The sequence below is a fragment of the Ambystoma mexicanum genome, chromosome 7p, assembly GCF_040938575.1.
Source record: "Ambystoma mexicanum isolate Mex_15411 chromosome 7p, UKY_AmexF1_1, whole genome shotgun sequence".
Lineage (NCBI taxonomy): Eukaryota > Metazoa > Chordata > Amphibia > Caudata > Ambystomatidae > Ambystoma > Ambystoma mexicanum.
Genome location: NC_090939.1, coordinates 24,030,004 through 24,044,247, shown reverse-complemented (window position 1 = coordinate 24,044,247; position 14,244 = coordinate 24,030,004).

Genomic DNA, 14,244 nt, shown 5'->3' with positions numbered 1-14,244 from the left:
GAGGGGGCTACTCTGGTGAGATTGCAGGTAGATGGTGAAGGTTCCAGGGATGGATGAAGGAGAGGGGAGTGAAAATTCCAGGGAGAGATTTTTGGTAGGTGGTTAGGACGCTCATGGGTTGTAGAATTTTGAAACCCAATTGGGAGATGGGGTCGTACCATTGGGCACACTATTGTGTATTTACACTTTCATAGAACAAAAAAAGTTATTTCCAAACTCAGAAATACTGTTTGCATTTAGTAGTTGATTAGTTTTCTTTGGAATGTGTTTTTTTGTCGGATTACTGCACACATACTCTGTAATGTGTGTGCCTAGGCCCCTTTCTTTGTGTTTTATCACATATATTTATAAAGATGTTATATAATGCTTGTCAAACTGGTTAATCACAAATTCTGCTTTTGTGAATTAAACTGTGGGCTCATGGGTGGCAACTTTTGATTTTCAGTACAGGGGTAGAACATATCCTTTGAGCACAATCCAACTGCCAGTGCCAGCCCTGCCTCCTCTAAACTCAACCACAGCCCGGCCCTTGTGTGATTCCCCTTTTAAATTTGTTTTAAATGTGTTCCATTTCCACCACTGGGTAGCACCTCAATCAGGCCAGATTATGTATTTCGTAAACAGGATGTTTGTTGACTCTTTTATTATACCGTGCACTTGCCCAATCGCAGCGTGCCAACACGCCTTCTCGGCTCCCAGGATGTAGCCATGGACCTATTAGCTCCATGGCCGCGTCCAAACCGGGCTCCATTACCGGCTTCCTGCAATGGGGACTTACCGGGTCATTCCGACTTAGGAGGACCCGGTAAGTCCTCCTTGCAGGAACCATTACCCATTCCCATTGAGCCCCCATAGGGCTCAATGGGAATGGGGATGGAGGTAACAACGGGCACATTACAAGTGTCCCGTTGTTACCTCCCTCTACCCCTTGCGGGACCTGTAAAAGATGTCTGGTTTTACCAGACGTATGTTCCGGGTCCCGCAAAGGGAACCTCGTAATACGCGCTCCCGGAATGAAGGGGGCCGGTCCCGTTCCGGCCTCGTTCCGGCCTCGTTCCGGCCCCCTTTATTCCAGTTGCGCAAGGGTCGTAATGAGGCCCCATGTCTCTGTAACCAAAGCCTGGCTGTGTGGGCAAAGATTGCTTGTGCAAGGGTGCTGAATGATGGGGGGCAGTTGGATACTGTACTACTATGGCAGCCTAGTTATGACATGTGCCCTCATTCCGAGCTTGGAGGTAAATTCAGGTACTTACCGGCATGGCGGAAAGAATTAGACCGACCTGGTGACAGACCGCTAATTGTGGCCCATTACGACCTTGCGGGCACAAGCTTTTCGCCATGCTGGTAAAGTACCTAGCGGCATGCCGCTAAATGGCCCGCAAAATCCCCTACTGGCATGCTGCGAGACGTACTTAACAACACCGCCACGGAAGCAGCGACATCTGTAAATAACGGTGACCATAATTTACGGATGCCGTAAATTACGGTCACTGCAAAATAACGGAACCGGAAATATCGTCATCGCACAGGAACGGGAAGGAGCGTGGGGGCCATCTTTAAAAACACAATCCATTGCCATACTCATCAGGCTGCACCCTTGGGAGCAATCTGAAGTTTGGTAAAGGCCTACACACCCGGTACCAATGCCAAAAGCCCCGAAGAAGTCAGCGGACCGGCTCTGCAAGAAGCTGCAGGCCATAGTCGACACCCTGACGGCGTGTTCAGCAGCAACATGCAGCGAGAGGCAGTGCTCTGCAAAAATAACATCTGGACACAAACCGCCCAAAGGGTGAGCGCAGTAGGCACCACCCCCTGCACCTCCAAGGACTGCCACAAGCAGTGGGATGACTTGCGGGTGAGGGTGCAGAGCCTCCTCTCCACCAACCGAAGTCAGGCACTGCAGACTGGAGGGGGCCCAAGTTCCCCAATGAGACTGGAGCCATGGGAGGAGACATGCGCGTAATTGATCCGGACCAAATCCATAGAGGGCGTCGGCAAAATGGAGTGTGGGGCACCGTCGTCTGCCGATGGAGGCGAGTGTCCAAAGTCAACACTGCCAATGGCAATTACATGATGAATACACCCCCAAGGGCCATCCAAGGCACCTTGTCATGGTGCCCTCCCCCATCCAAATAATGCCGAGCCAACTGCCACGCAATCAAGGGGCAAGTGCAAGTACATAACGCACATCAACCATAGTGCACTAACTGGCACATCCCATTATGCACATTGTGCAGCAGGTTCAACAGTGTGCGAGTCAGACTGCACATTTCCAGGACAGGATGAGTTACTCCGACACCTGCTTACATATCAGACACATGCATATGTACTAGTGCTGTTGCAACGCCCAAAAGGCCACAAACCCCAAATGACTGAAATGTGAATGCACACATTGATGTAATTAGCGTCTCAAACATTCACTCATGTCCTCCCTCTCTTCTATCCCCACAGGCACTGAGCATGAGAGCGAGGAGCCTGAGACGAGCTGTCCCACCACCTCCACGGGCAAAGGCAGGGTCTGCCGCATACCAACCCGGACAAAAACACCCACCCCAGCTCCCCAAAGGTCCATGGAGGATGCACCACCCCAATCCCTCCATGCATCGGCGCCTGCCACAATGGCCACCCCAAGGTCGGAGGAGTCGAGCATTGCTGGGGAGGTGGCAGCCACGGCCCCCCTGGAGAATGTGTACAGCCCCTTGTCCATCTGTGGGGCGTCCGAGGAGGACTTCTACCCCACCATCCACACCCCAGAGCCCAGCAATGTCCCCCAGGCATCGTGCAGTGACTCGGGAGCCTGAAACACCTGGCCGAAGTGCACATGGCGATGCACAGGAAGACGCCGATCCCGGGCCCAGCTCCCCAGTCGAGCCCATGCCAGGGCATGTAGGCCCAATCCCCTGCAGGGATGAACCACCATCACTGGATGCACTTCCTGCGACACCGCTGACTGCCCTCATCACTGGGTTGATGGAGGACAACCGCCAGGCCAGGGTGGAGTGGCTAGACGAACTTGGGGAAATGCGTCAGTTGGTCACTGAGAGCACGAACCGGTTATGCGACGTCCTAGGATGCATTGCAGATGCCCTTGAGGCTGCGCATCCCAATCAGCCGCCTCAGCAGGAGGACACCCCCTCATCCAGTCTATCCACCCTGGCAAGCCCACCGCGACGCACTCTGCGTTCCATGCAGCGCCGGTACATGGCTCCCCCGGGAGCATGGAGTAGTCGGCATTGCTGCCACATGTGGCCTTGATGGACAACATGGGACTACTGTTGTGGAGTTGGGGGGTGCGGGGGGTGGGTGGTGAGGGTTTGTTGTGGAGTTGGAGGGGAGGGGAGGGGAGGGGGGTGGGGGTGAGGGTTTGTTGTGGAGTTGGGGGGAGGGGGATGGGGGGTGGAGGGAATGTTCACACTTATCCATTTAAATTTACAATACACTGTTGGAGTCGCAAAGTTTAGCCTGTGTCGACATTCATCATTGTGCATGTGTATTATGACGTCTGACAGTGCATGGTCTACAAGTATCCACACACCCAGTGCCCTGTGTGCCCATGTAATGCCACCCTCTGCTGACTTGTGTTCTGGTTTTGATGTCCAATCAATGTTTGCCACACGACATGTCCCTCCCGCGCACCGCCTCCATGATGCTGTCTTGCCCCTTCCCCCTCCTTCACTCCATCTTCATCTGGTGCTAGCAGTCCCATGTCAGGGGACAGGGCCACGTTCTAAGGGATGCACATTTTGTTCAGCCTTACACAAGACATGGGGGTCTTGGACACCTACACATTGCAGTAGATGGGTCCCCCACCAGTCCAGCTTCGGCAACTCATATGCAAGCCAGGTGGCTGCTTCATCTGCACGCATGCACGGGTATGGGCAGTATTGTAGGCCTCCTTGGGCCTGTTCTGTGGGTTTGTGACAGGGGTCCTGTACCATGGTGTCAAGGGACAGCCACCAACACCTGCATGTGTAGCCAATGAAGGTAAGTGTCTTGACTGTCATGGTGGAGTACTGGACTTGTCTTACATGGTAGCAGGTCATTGATGCCCATACGCACATGTCCATGGATGCATTTACCCCATTCATGGCCCCAATATGTGTCCTATGCAATGGAATGCTGTAGGGGGGAGCGTCTTCGAGATGGTCTATGAACAGTGGCCCGCACATCTCGTGGTACGTGCTTCGTTGATACATGCAACAGTCTTGATGTTAGATCCATGAAGTGCTGTGTACTGTGTGAATCCGTAGTTGGGTGTGTTGGCTGTAGTCAGTGGCTCATATTCATCATACTGCTCTGATCCATACTATGGTGTATTCCACCACTCCTATGGGTGTGCCAAACCGGTGATGTCGTGTGGTATCCCTGCTGCCCTCAGTTCTCCGGTGTGGTGACATGCTGGAGGCTGCCACATTCTGCATATGCTGTGTGTCTTTCTATATGCCCTTACGGTTGTTGGGGCCGCCAATGAGTGGTGCATGTGTTGTGGGATTTGGCCTTGTCAGATGTTGGTTATGTTGTGTTTGGTGTGTGCCTTACTCCATCTATGTGGGAATCTGTACTCATGTGCCGTTACACTGGTTCTGTGGCACGGTGTTTGGTGTGGTGAACATCGTGCACTGGCTTCATCATTTCGACCCAGTTTGTTTATGCAGGCACCCACCTCATGGTACCGATGCACTGGCATGACACAGTCAGACGACTCACCAAGCAGCCAATCACGTCATCCTGCATGTCGCCCCATGCGGCAGGGTAGCGTGGAGGTCAGCTGGCCCATTGAGTCATGAGTTGTTCCTGGATGTCGGGCCCACCCATGTGTGATGTTCTTGCTTGCATTACATTCCGTCTGCACGTTGGTGGAGTGGTATTGCTTGCGGTTGCAATCCGCCACCTGCATGCCTAATCCACGTGGGTGCAGTCAGGGGCACCCATGTCATTTGGCATGCCTGCCAATGCATGGGGGGCAACTTTGGTGTCGTATATCTCCTGGGTAGTCCATGTTAGGGATTAGTAGCCCCTTGTGTGCTTGAGGAGGTGATCCAGCACTTGCTTCTGCGTCCGTGAAATGGACGGTTGTGACATGCCATGCATGGGTCCCACTGTGTGTTGGTAGGTGCCTGTGGCATGGGTGTGGGGCACAGGCACCACCTTCAGTTGAGCGGGGATAGTGGTGTGTATTTGTATGCTGCTCGCTTATCTCGTAATATCTCAGGCCAACTATGGTGGTGATGGTGTCACAGTCAAGCTGGTAGGGGGTGTGTATCTGCTCAGGGGTTTCCTTGAGGGACCGGACCTGCTGCATGGGTATGGGGGCTGCTGGGGTGGTGACGGAGGCTGCACTGGTGCTGCATGCTGGGCCTGTCTCACCCTCCTTCTCCCCCTGTGTCTCCTCAGTGGTGGGGCCTGGTGGTGTTGGTGTTGTTCTTGTGGTTGTGCCCTTGCAGGCAGGGCCTCCTGCTTCATGTACTGCTACCACTATTGGTATCATCTTGGTGTGGGAGAGGGTGTGGTGTGTGGGTGTGATCCTTTTCTGCTGTGGCAGACTCCATTGCCTCCACCTGTGCTGATTGTGTGCACCTGTGGCTCTGGGAACCACTGCTCAGGGTTTTTTACTCCTTCTCTGAGATGCCTGTATGTACTCCATGCCGGTAAGGTACTTTACGGGCTTGAGGAGGCTGCTATTTATGTGTGCGTGTTACTTATGATCAGCTCCGGTTTACGCCATGCCGCTAATTTCGGCATGGTGGGCCGTGCGCACGACCCAAGACGGATAATTACGGCATCGTACTTTACGGTACCATAAATAGCGGTCTAACAGGTCAGAATAGCCCGTAGCGGTAAGCGATGCCGGTAATCCTTTACCGGCATTGTTTTTCCCTTACCTCCAACCTCGGAATGACCCCCATAACCTTTTACCTTCCTTTTTCTTGTAGCTCCTATCGGGCTCCAGGGTTTCTTGATGGTCCTTCTGGTCTGTCACGACCCTTAGGGACTGAGACCACTTGCACTAGGCAGCAGCAGCAGCAGTCCCTCCCAGTCGCACTGCTGTCATTCAGAAAAGAAGGATATGTCAGTGTTCACCCATCGTCCAGCGTACACGGCAAATGAATCATGCATGCAGGAAGCTCCGCTGACTGATCCCGCCCCATCTTACATTCAGAGTAAATGTAAAATGTTCTTTGTGTCTAATATAATCACTGCATTTCACTCACACAGGCTCAGTCACTTACGCACCTCGTCCACTGTGTGTGTGCGCCTCTCTGTGGCGTACGCTAAACATCTAGCTGGCTAGCTCATTATGTCTCAGTCTAAACTGTACACGCAAAAATACAGAAACAGAAAGGAATGAGAATCAAACCCTGAATTCAAAGCCATTTATTGGAGATGGACGCGGGCATACTGCCTGTATTGTAAGGCTGATTTCTACGCCAAACTTAGTGATGTAAAAAAAATACATGACAACTCAAAAGCATACTCAAGAGGCAAGCCTTACAGTTCCACCGAAAACAAGCTGCCATTTATGGTTAAAAAAATTGACTCTGCAAAAAAGGCTGAGGCCCCCATGGCATTAGCTATCGCTGAAAAGTGCTCCATGATGGCATGTGATTACATTAGATATGCATGTAGAGCTGCTTTTTCAGACTCACTCTGCTGCTGCTACCCACTTCCAAATGCACAGGACAAAGTGTACAGAAATGATCAATGGTGTTCTAGCACCACACTTTCTGAAAAAGCTGGTCGCAGACGTGGGTGACCAGCGTTTCAGCCTCCTTGATGAGTCCACAGATGTAAGTGTTTCTGAGTACCTGAGGGTTGTGATAAGGTACTTTAGTGACAGCAAGCAGACATTTGTGTCAACATTTCTGGGGCTTGTTGAGTTGGAGGGAGAAGATGCTAGATCTATAGCCTGTGCTTTTGTGGTTTTCCTCAAGAAGTGCTGTCTTAAAAAAGAGAAACTCCTGGGGATAAGGACTGACAATGCCTCTATTATGACGGGGATTAACAATGGGGTCCATAAAGTGCTGAACGAGGAGTATGGCCTCAAAGATCTAGTTCTTATTCACTGTGTGTGCCACTCTCTGTAGCTCTTTGTGTTGTCTGCACTCTCTGCAGCTCTCTGCACTCTCTGCACTCTCTGCAGCTCTCTGCACTCTCTGCAGCTCTCTTCAACTTGCTGTAAGTCATGCTTCCAATGACACCATCCCCCGTTGAGTAGAGTACTTGGTACGAGAGACTTATAACTGGTTTTCAGCGTTTCCAAAGCGCCTGGAGGCCTTCAAGCCACATATGAGACCATCAACTGTGGGGAGAAACTTTTACAGATAAACAAGGTGTGTGGCACATGTTGGCTCTCCATTGAACCCGCGGTTTCATGCATTTTGGACCAGTGGGAGGAGCTTAGGCTGCATTTTGCAGTCACCAAGTCCAATGAACACTGACCGCTACATGGCTGAGGCTTTATACTCCATGTACAGTGATCCTAGCAACGTATTGTATCTGACTTCTTTAAAGTCAGTGCTGGGCGAGGTACAGTTGGCCATCAAGGCTTGTGAGGGAAAGCATGTAGATCCTCTTAAGCTACTTGACAGCCTGGTTAGCCTGATCAAGTCTGTGAGCAGCAGGGTGCTGAATCCACTGGCAAATGTGGATGTACTCAAAGGGCCAGTAGATGGTTACATCAGTCCCCAACCGTACCTTGGTTACCTTTCTGAGTCCAAGGCATCTGAGCTCCACCTTCCGCCCGAGGAGGAAAACAATGTCTGAAAGCGGTGTGTATCCCTCACCATCTCCCTCACTAATGAGCTGAGGTTGAGACTGCCGGACAACATCAAAGCATTGCAGTACATGTCAGTTTTCAATGTTCAGGAAACTCTAAAGCACAATAAGAGCCCTGGAGAAATAGAAAAATAGCCAAGCTCCTTGGTTACTCCCCTGCAGAGATAGACAAGATTGTCCAACAATGGCGTGCCATCCACCAGTAAATGGAACGGGACTAAAATCACACTGGGTTTCTGGAGTGAGGTTTGGAAGCTCAGGGATATAGTTGATATCAACCTGTTTCAAGAACTTGCCATGACTGCTGTGTCTTTGTTGTCCTTGCCACACTTGAATGCTGAAGTCAAGCGAGTATTCAGCCAGATGAGTGTGGTAAAAAGCAAACTTAGATATCGGATGTCCTTGCAGACCCTTAACTCCATCCTCTACATCCGAGCTGTCTGGTGAGACCTGCTATGAGTCCTGTACATCCGATATGGACTGAAGCTGTCTGGTGACGCCCGCTGTGAGTCCTGCACATCCGATATGTACTGAAGTGGTCGGGTGAGGCCCGCTATGAGTCCTGTACATCCGATATGGACTGAAGCGGTCTGGTGACGCCCGCTGTGAGTCCTGCACATCCGATATGTACTGAAGCGGTCTGGTGAGGCCCGCTATGAGTCCTGTACATCCGATATGGACTGAAGCTGTCTGGTGACGCCCGCTGTGAGTCCTGCACATCCGATATGTACTGAAGCTGTCTGGTGAGGCCCGCTATGAGTCCTGTACATCCGATGTGGACTGAAGCGGTCTGGTGAGGCCTGCTATGAGTCCTGTACATCCGATATGGACTGAAGCGGTCTGGTGAGACCTGCTATGAGTCCTGTACGTCCGCTGTGGCTTGAAGCGGTCTGGTGAGGTGTGCTATGAGTCCTGTACATCCGATGTGGACTGAAGCGGTCTGGTGAGGCTTGCTATAAGTCCTTTACATCCGATATGGACTGAAGCGGTCTGGTGAGGCCCGCTATGAGTCCGATATGGACTGAAGCTGTCTGGTGAGGCCCGCTATGAGTCCTGTACATCCGATATGTACTGAATCGGTCTGGTGAGGCTTGCTACGAGTCCTGTACATCCGATATGGACTGAAGGGTGTCCGGTCAAATGGTCGAAAACAAAGGATCGAATGACCATTTGATCGACAGTCAAATGATAGAAAAAAATGTATATGTTTTAGTTTGAGTTGGTAAAAAAAATGTTTTTAATAAAGAAAACAGGGGGCTGGGGGGGAACCCCCCCCCCCCGCCCATAAAACACACAAAAAAAAAATCGACCCTTTTTTTCGATCATTTTACTGTCGATCAAAAGGCATTCGATCCTTTTGTTTTCGACCATATAGCTGGCAACCGGACTGAAGCGGTCTGGGGAGGCCCGCTATGAGTCCTGTACATCCGATATGGACTGAAGCGGTCTGGGGAGGCCTGCTATGAGCACCAGCTGCCTGATAATGCTTTGCAGCTTTTTGGCAGCTGCTTACTCATTGAAGTCAGCCCCCTCAGTTGCTGAACCTGCCATGGAGACCCTTGACGAAAATGACGATGGCCCACTCTTTCTGTGAGCCAGCACAGCCTGTGTGTGTGTGTGTGTGTGTGGAGAGTCTGGAGAAAACTGGAGAAAAAAAAAATGGACCTGCATTAGGGCCAGGCTAGTTAACATCATTTTCTGACATTGCCATTGACAGTTTTTTCTATTGTCTTTTGGTCCATTTAGATTGTTAATAACTTGTCCATGTTTTACTGTGACTTGTTGAGGGGTCCTAACTGGACCATTAGGTAAAAAACCAAGCCAAACTCAAGAAAACGAAAATAAAAAATAAAAAAAAGAAACAAAAGTAACTGCGCAGGGTGTCAGTGTGTCTCTTTTGGCTCACTTTGCCAGTCCCAAGCCGGGATAAGGAGGAGGGTTGAAAATTGTGACATTAAAAAAAACAAGAATCGACAGAAGGCAGTTCCTTTGTTGTTCTAAACATATTTAGGGTGTTTTTTTACTCGCTTTCTGCGTCTCCCACTACGTTATTCCACTTTCCTACAGCGCCCATTACACAACATGCACGGGCAATCATTCAAATTAGGTGATGATGTCATTTAGCTACTTCTGGTGACATTTTTGGACATCCAATAGCTACTTTCCTTACTGAGGAGTTGGCAACACTGATGACAGCACATGGCACAGAACCAGGAACACAGGGCTTGGAGCGGATGCTCGTGCATGTGCCTCCACGAGCAGTGGAAGGAGTTCACGTGTGACTGCAGTCAGGTGTCGCTAATACATCTGATGCTTTATGAAGATAAATAAAGCATCTTCAAGTCTCATGAGTATGCATTTACTTTTCTGCAGTTTGGAAGAAGGTGGGATGAGTGTGAGTCAATACCACACACGCCTCAGACTGACGCCCAAAGAGAAAACACAAAGGGAAAAGCAAGAAAACGGGGAGCACTTTGACGAGACAACATGCAAGGAGTCACACCACCACCGACATTTCTCCAAGCTCCGGGTGAGCCACCAGTCCCTTGGAAGCAATGGAAATCCCAATTGCACCCATATCTAGAAGCAGTGGATGGGGTGGATTTCACACTGCAGAGATAATCTCAGCTACTAAGAAAGGCTCTAGGAACAGAAGGTCAAAGATTATTCACATTATCCAAAGTATCAAGGAACCCTGATGGGTGAACTCACGATGACGCGTGTGAAGAAGCAAGGGCCATGTTGGAGTCCCATTTCAGAACAGTCCCCAGCATAGGGCTGATTAGACACCAGATTGCAAACAATGTCAGAATCGATAGATGACTGCAGAGCTGTCCTTAAAGCGTTAGCAAGCATGCGTGCCTTTAGAAACATGGCCGACCAACTTATCAGTCAGCAACTTCTAATGCTTTGCCGAGGCACTAAGACTCAAGAAGCCTTATGGATGAGCAAGCGATCACCATTGCTAAAATAGTAGAGCGGTCACTTCGCTCCGTAAGAGAAGTAAGTCACGCAAGCATCAAAGAAGAGGTGTGTACAGTGAGAAGGCACCCACACAACGGGGACGAGAGAGGACCTCCACGGAACGCAGACCATAGGGTGAGTCCCAAGAGAGATGTCCTCCAGACAGCAGGCAGTCAGGAAGGAATCAATCATGCTTCAGATGTGGTGATTGAAATCACACAACCAGCGACAGCTCGTGTCCTGCAACAGGGAAAGATCGTACAGAGTGTCACAAGATAGGTCATTTCGCCGCCATGTACAATTCCAGAAGAAGATGCACAAGACAATTTGGATGATAACGAACCCAGTGAACACTTCGAACAGATAGTGCTCAAACAAAGGGACTGGGGACAGGAAGCCTTACTGCGAGATCAAGATTGATAAGACACAAAGGTGTTGACAGACGCAGGTTCTGACTACACCATCCTGCCTTTCCCAAGCTCAAAGGCTGCCGTCGCCGCGCACCAGACATTAATCCAGGAGAATAAAGTGACCACAAGATTGACTTAATTGGGTTCAGAAGAAGCACAGTTTCCATCAAGAAGGGCAGCACAGTCATAGAGGTGTATCATAGAGGTGTATGTCTCGTAGAAAGGCCCAGCAGGCTTCACCACGGGCATAGAGGTGTATGTCTCGTAGAAAGGCCCAGCAGGCTTCACCACAGTCATAGAGGTGTATGTCTCGTAGAAAGGCCCAGCAGGCTTCACCACAGTCATAGAGATGTATGTCTCGTAGAAAGGCCCAGCAGGCTTCACCACAGTCATAGAGGTGTATGTCTCGTAGAAAGGCCCAGCAGGCTTCACCACGGGCATAGAGGTGTATGTCTCGTAGAAAGGCCCAGCAGGCTTCACCACAGTCATAGAGGTGTATGTCTCGTAGAAAGGCCCAGCAGGCTTCACCACAGTCATAGAGGTGTATGTCTCGTAGAAAGGCCCAGCAGGCTTCACCACGGGCATAGAGGTGTATGTCTCGTAGAAAGGCCCAGCAGGCTTCACCACAGTCATAGAGGTGTATGTCTCGTAGAAAGGCCCAGCAGGCTTCACCACGGGCATAGAGGTGTATGTCTCGTAGAAAGGCCCAGCAGGCTTCACCACAGTCATAGAGGTGTATGTCTCGTAGAAAGGCCCAGCAGGCTTCACCACAGTCATAGAGGTGTATGTCTCGTAGAAAGGCCCAGCAGGCTTCACCACGGGCATAGAGGTGTATGTCTCGTAGAAAGGCCCAGCAGGCTTCACCACAGTCATAGAGATGTATGTCTCGTAGAAAGGCCCAGCAGGCTTCACCACAGTCATAGAGGTGTATGTCTCGTAGGAAGGGCCAGCAGGCCTGGGTTGGGATGACCAGAGACCCATGCTCACCAGAACAGGTGTTTATAATTCATCAACAGTCGGCATCAGACGTATGTATTCGATTCTCAGAGGGACATCTTTCGCGAGGAATTGGGAATGCTCAAACAGTATGTCCACAGAATAATACTGCGCAAAAGCGTTGCACCCGTGAAGCACAAGGTTAGGTCAGTTACGCTGACCGCATGGAAACAACTCACGTTATTACTTGGGGAGTTCCTTCACCAGGGTGTCATTGAGCCAGTAGAAGCCACCGAGTGGCTAAGCCCAATTATTCCCACAAACAAGCAAGGCAGCGTCAAAATGCAAATGTGTTTGGGCCTTTGCAGTCTAAACGTGATCATTGGGCCTCATTAGGAGGCAGACAGCCACGTAATGAACAGTGCCAGTATGGGACCGGCACCGTTCATTACGGGCTGCCCAATTAAGAGGACTGCTAGCGGGACCTGCTAAGAAATGCCTGGTCAGACCATGCGTCCTTAGCGGGTCCTGCTAGCAGTCCGTTAACGGGCCCGTTGTCAGCATCCTCCCCATTCCCATTGAGCCCTATGGGGCTCGAATGGGGAATGTTTTTTTCCAGAGCCCAGAAAAGGGCAATAACCGGGTCCGCCAAGGTCGGCATGACCCGGTTATTGACCTTTTCTGGGTCCCGGAAAAAAATAATTACCGGCGACAGCCGTGCCCTTAATAAGCCGTCATGGTCCTAATGAGGCCCATTGTGTCAGATTCATATCCGTTACCAAACATCACTGAGTTGCTATTACTCATCCAAGATGCAAAAATGTTGACAAAACTTGATTAGAAGAGTGGCTACCACAGGTCCGTCTTCATCCAGAATACAAACATCTCACAGCGTTTGTGAGACCGGAAGGCACCTGTTAATAAACGGTACTCAGGCATTGTTTCGAAAACATAGTTTCGAATGCCAAAGTTTCGTGAGAAAAATGCAATGAAAAAATGATTTTTTTTGTAAGTACAGGTTTTTTTATTACTATAATTGGTTTTAAGGGGTAAAAAAAACAGGGTTGGGGGGGACCCCCCATTAATATTTCTTTTTTTAAATGCATTTTTCCATGCATTTTATTTCGAAAATTTATCATTTCTAAACTTTAGCTTTCGAAACAATCACTAGGAACCCTAAAAAACACAAATGCCATTCAATCTCTCCTCCATGGCCGCAGGTTTCCAACAACTCATCACCAACCTTGTTAGGCAGAATCCACTGCAGTTCCCTTGGGGAGCACTGCAGCACATTAAGACTACAGGTATATGCATTAAATCCCCTTTGGTATCAGTCTGTACCACAAGGATTTAGTTGGTAGCTGTGTCTGAGCAGTCTGACTTATCTCAAGAGGAACATGATCAGTATTCAGGGTTGACCCCCCTGTTAGATAGTACCTCCTTAGGAAACCCAACCCTGGTAAAAATACTTCCCAGGCTCTTGCCCTTCAAGCTGAGAAGTGGCCTCGTGGCGAAGACCTTCCAGAGTTGGACATTCTCTTTGTCCCCTACTGTAGTCTGCCCTCTGGGGCCCACCTTCTGCCAGTAAAGACTGCAGCTCAGGATGGTCCACAGGGTCCAGATCTCCAATAAGATCCTGGCCTCCTACTAGATCTGAATCCTCAAGCTCTAGTTCAACCACACGGGGTGGTACCTCCCTCTCAGCCTCAGCTGGAGGAGGAATCACAGGTGTGATTTTGGACAACCTAGGAGATCTCCTGGTTGGAAGCACTGGAGTGCTTTCTGCTGGTTTCTTTTTGGAAGTCTAGGGTTTCCCCTTTGCTTCTGGTTGCTTAGAGATTGCAGTTAGTAACTCCAGTGGAGTAGGAGTGATTTCTGTTTCTATCATCTCCTCAGGAGAGCCCTTCAAGGTCCTCTCCCTTGCAGGTCTGGTGAGCTCCTGTAATCTTTTACTAGGAGGTCTGGGAGTACTTGATACTACTCTAAGATCTTTAAGATCATTGCCCAACAACACCCTTCCAGGTACTTCAGTTTGGATACTAACAGGTATTCTGACAGTCATGTCATTGCACTGGATGAGAGCTGGTAACTGGGGAAGCATCTGCACAGGCCCTCCAGCTAACTTGGTGAGGCATTTGGGTGCCTTAGCAACATCCTC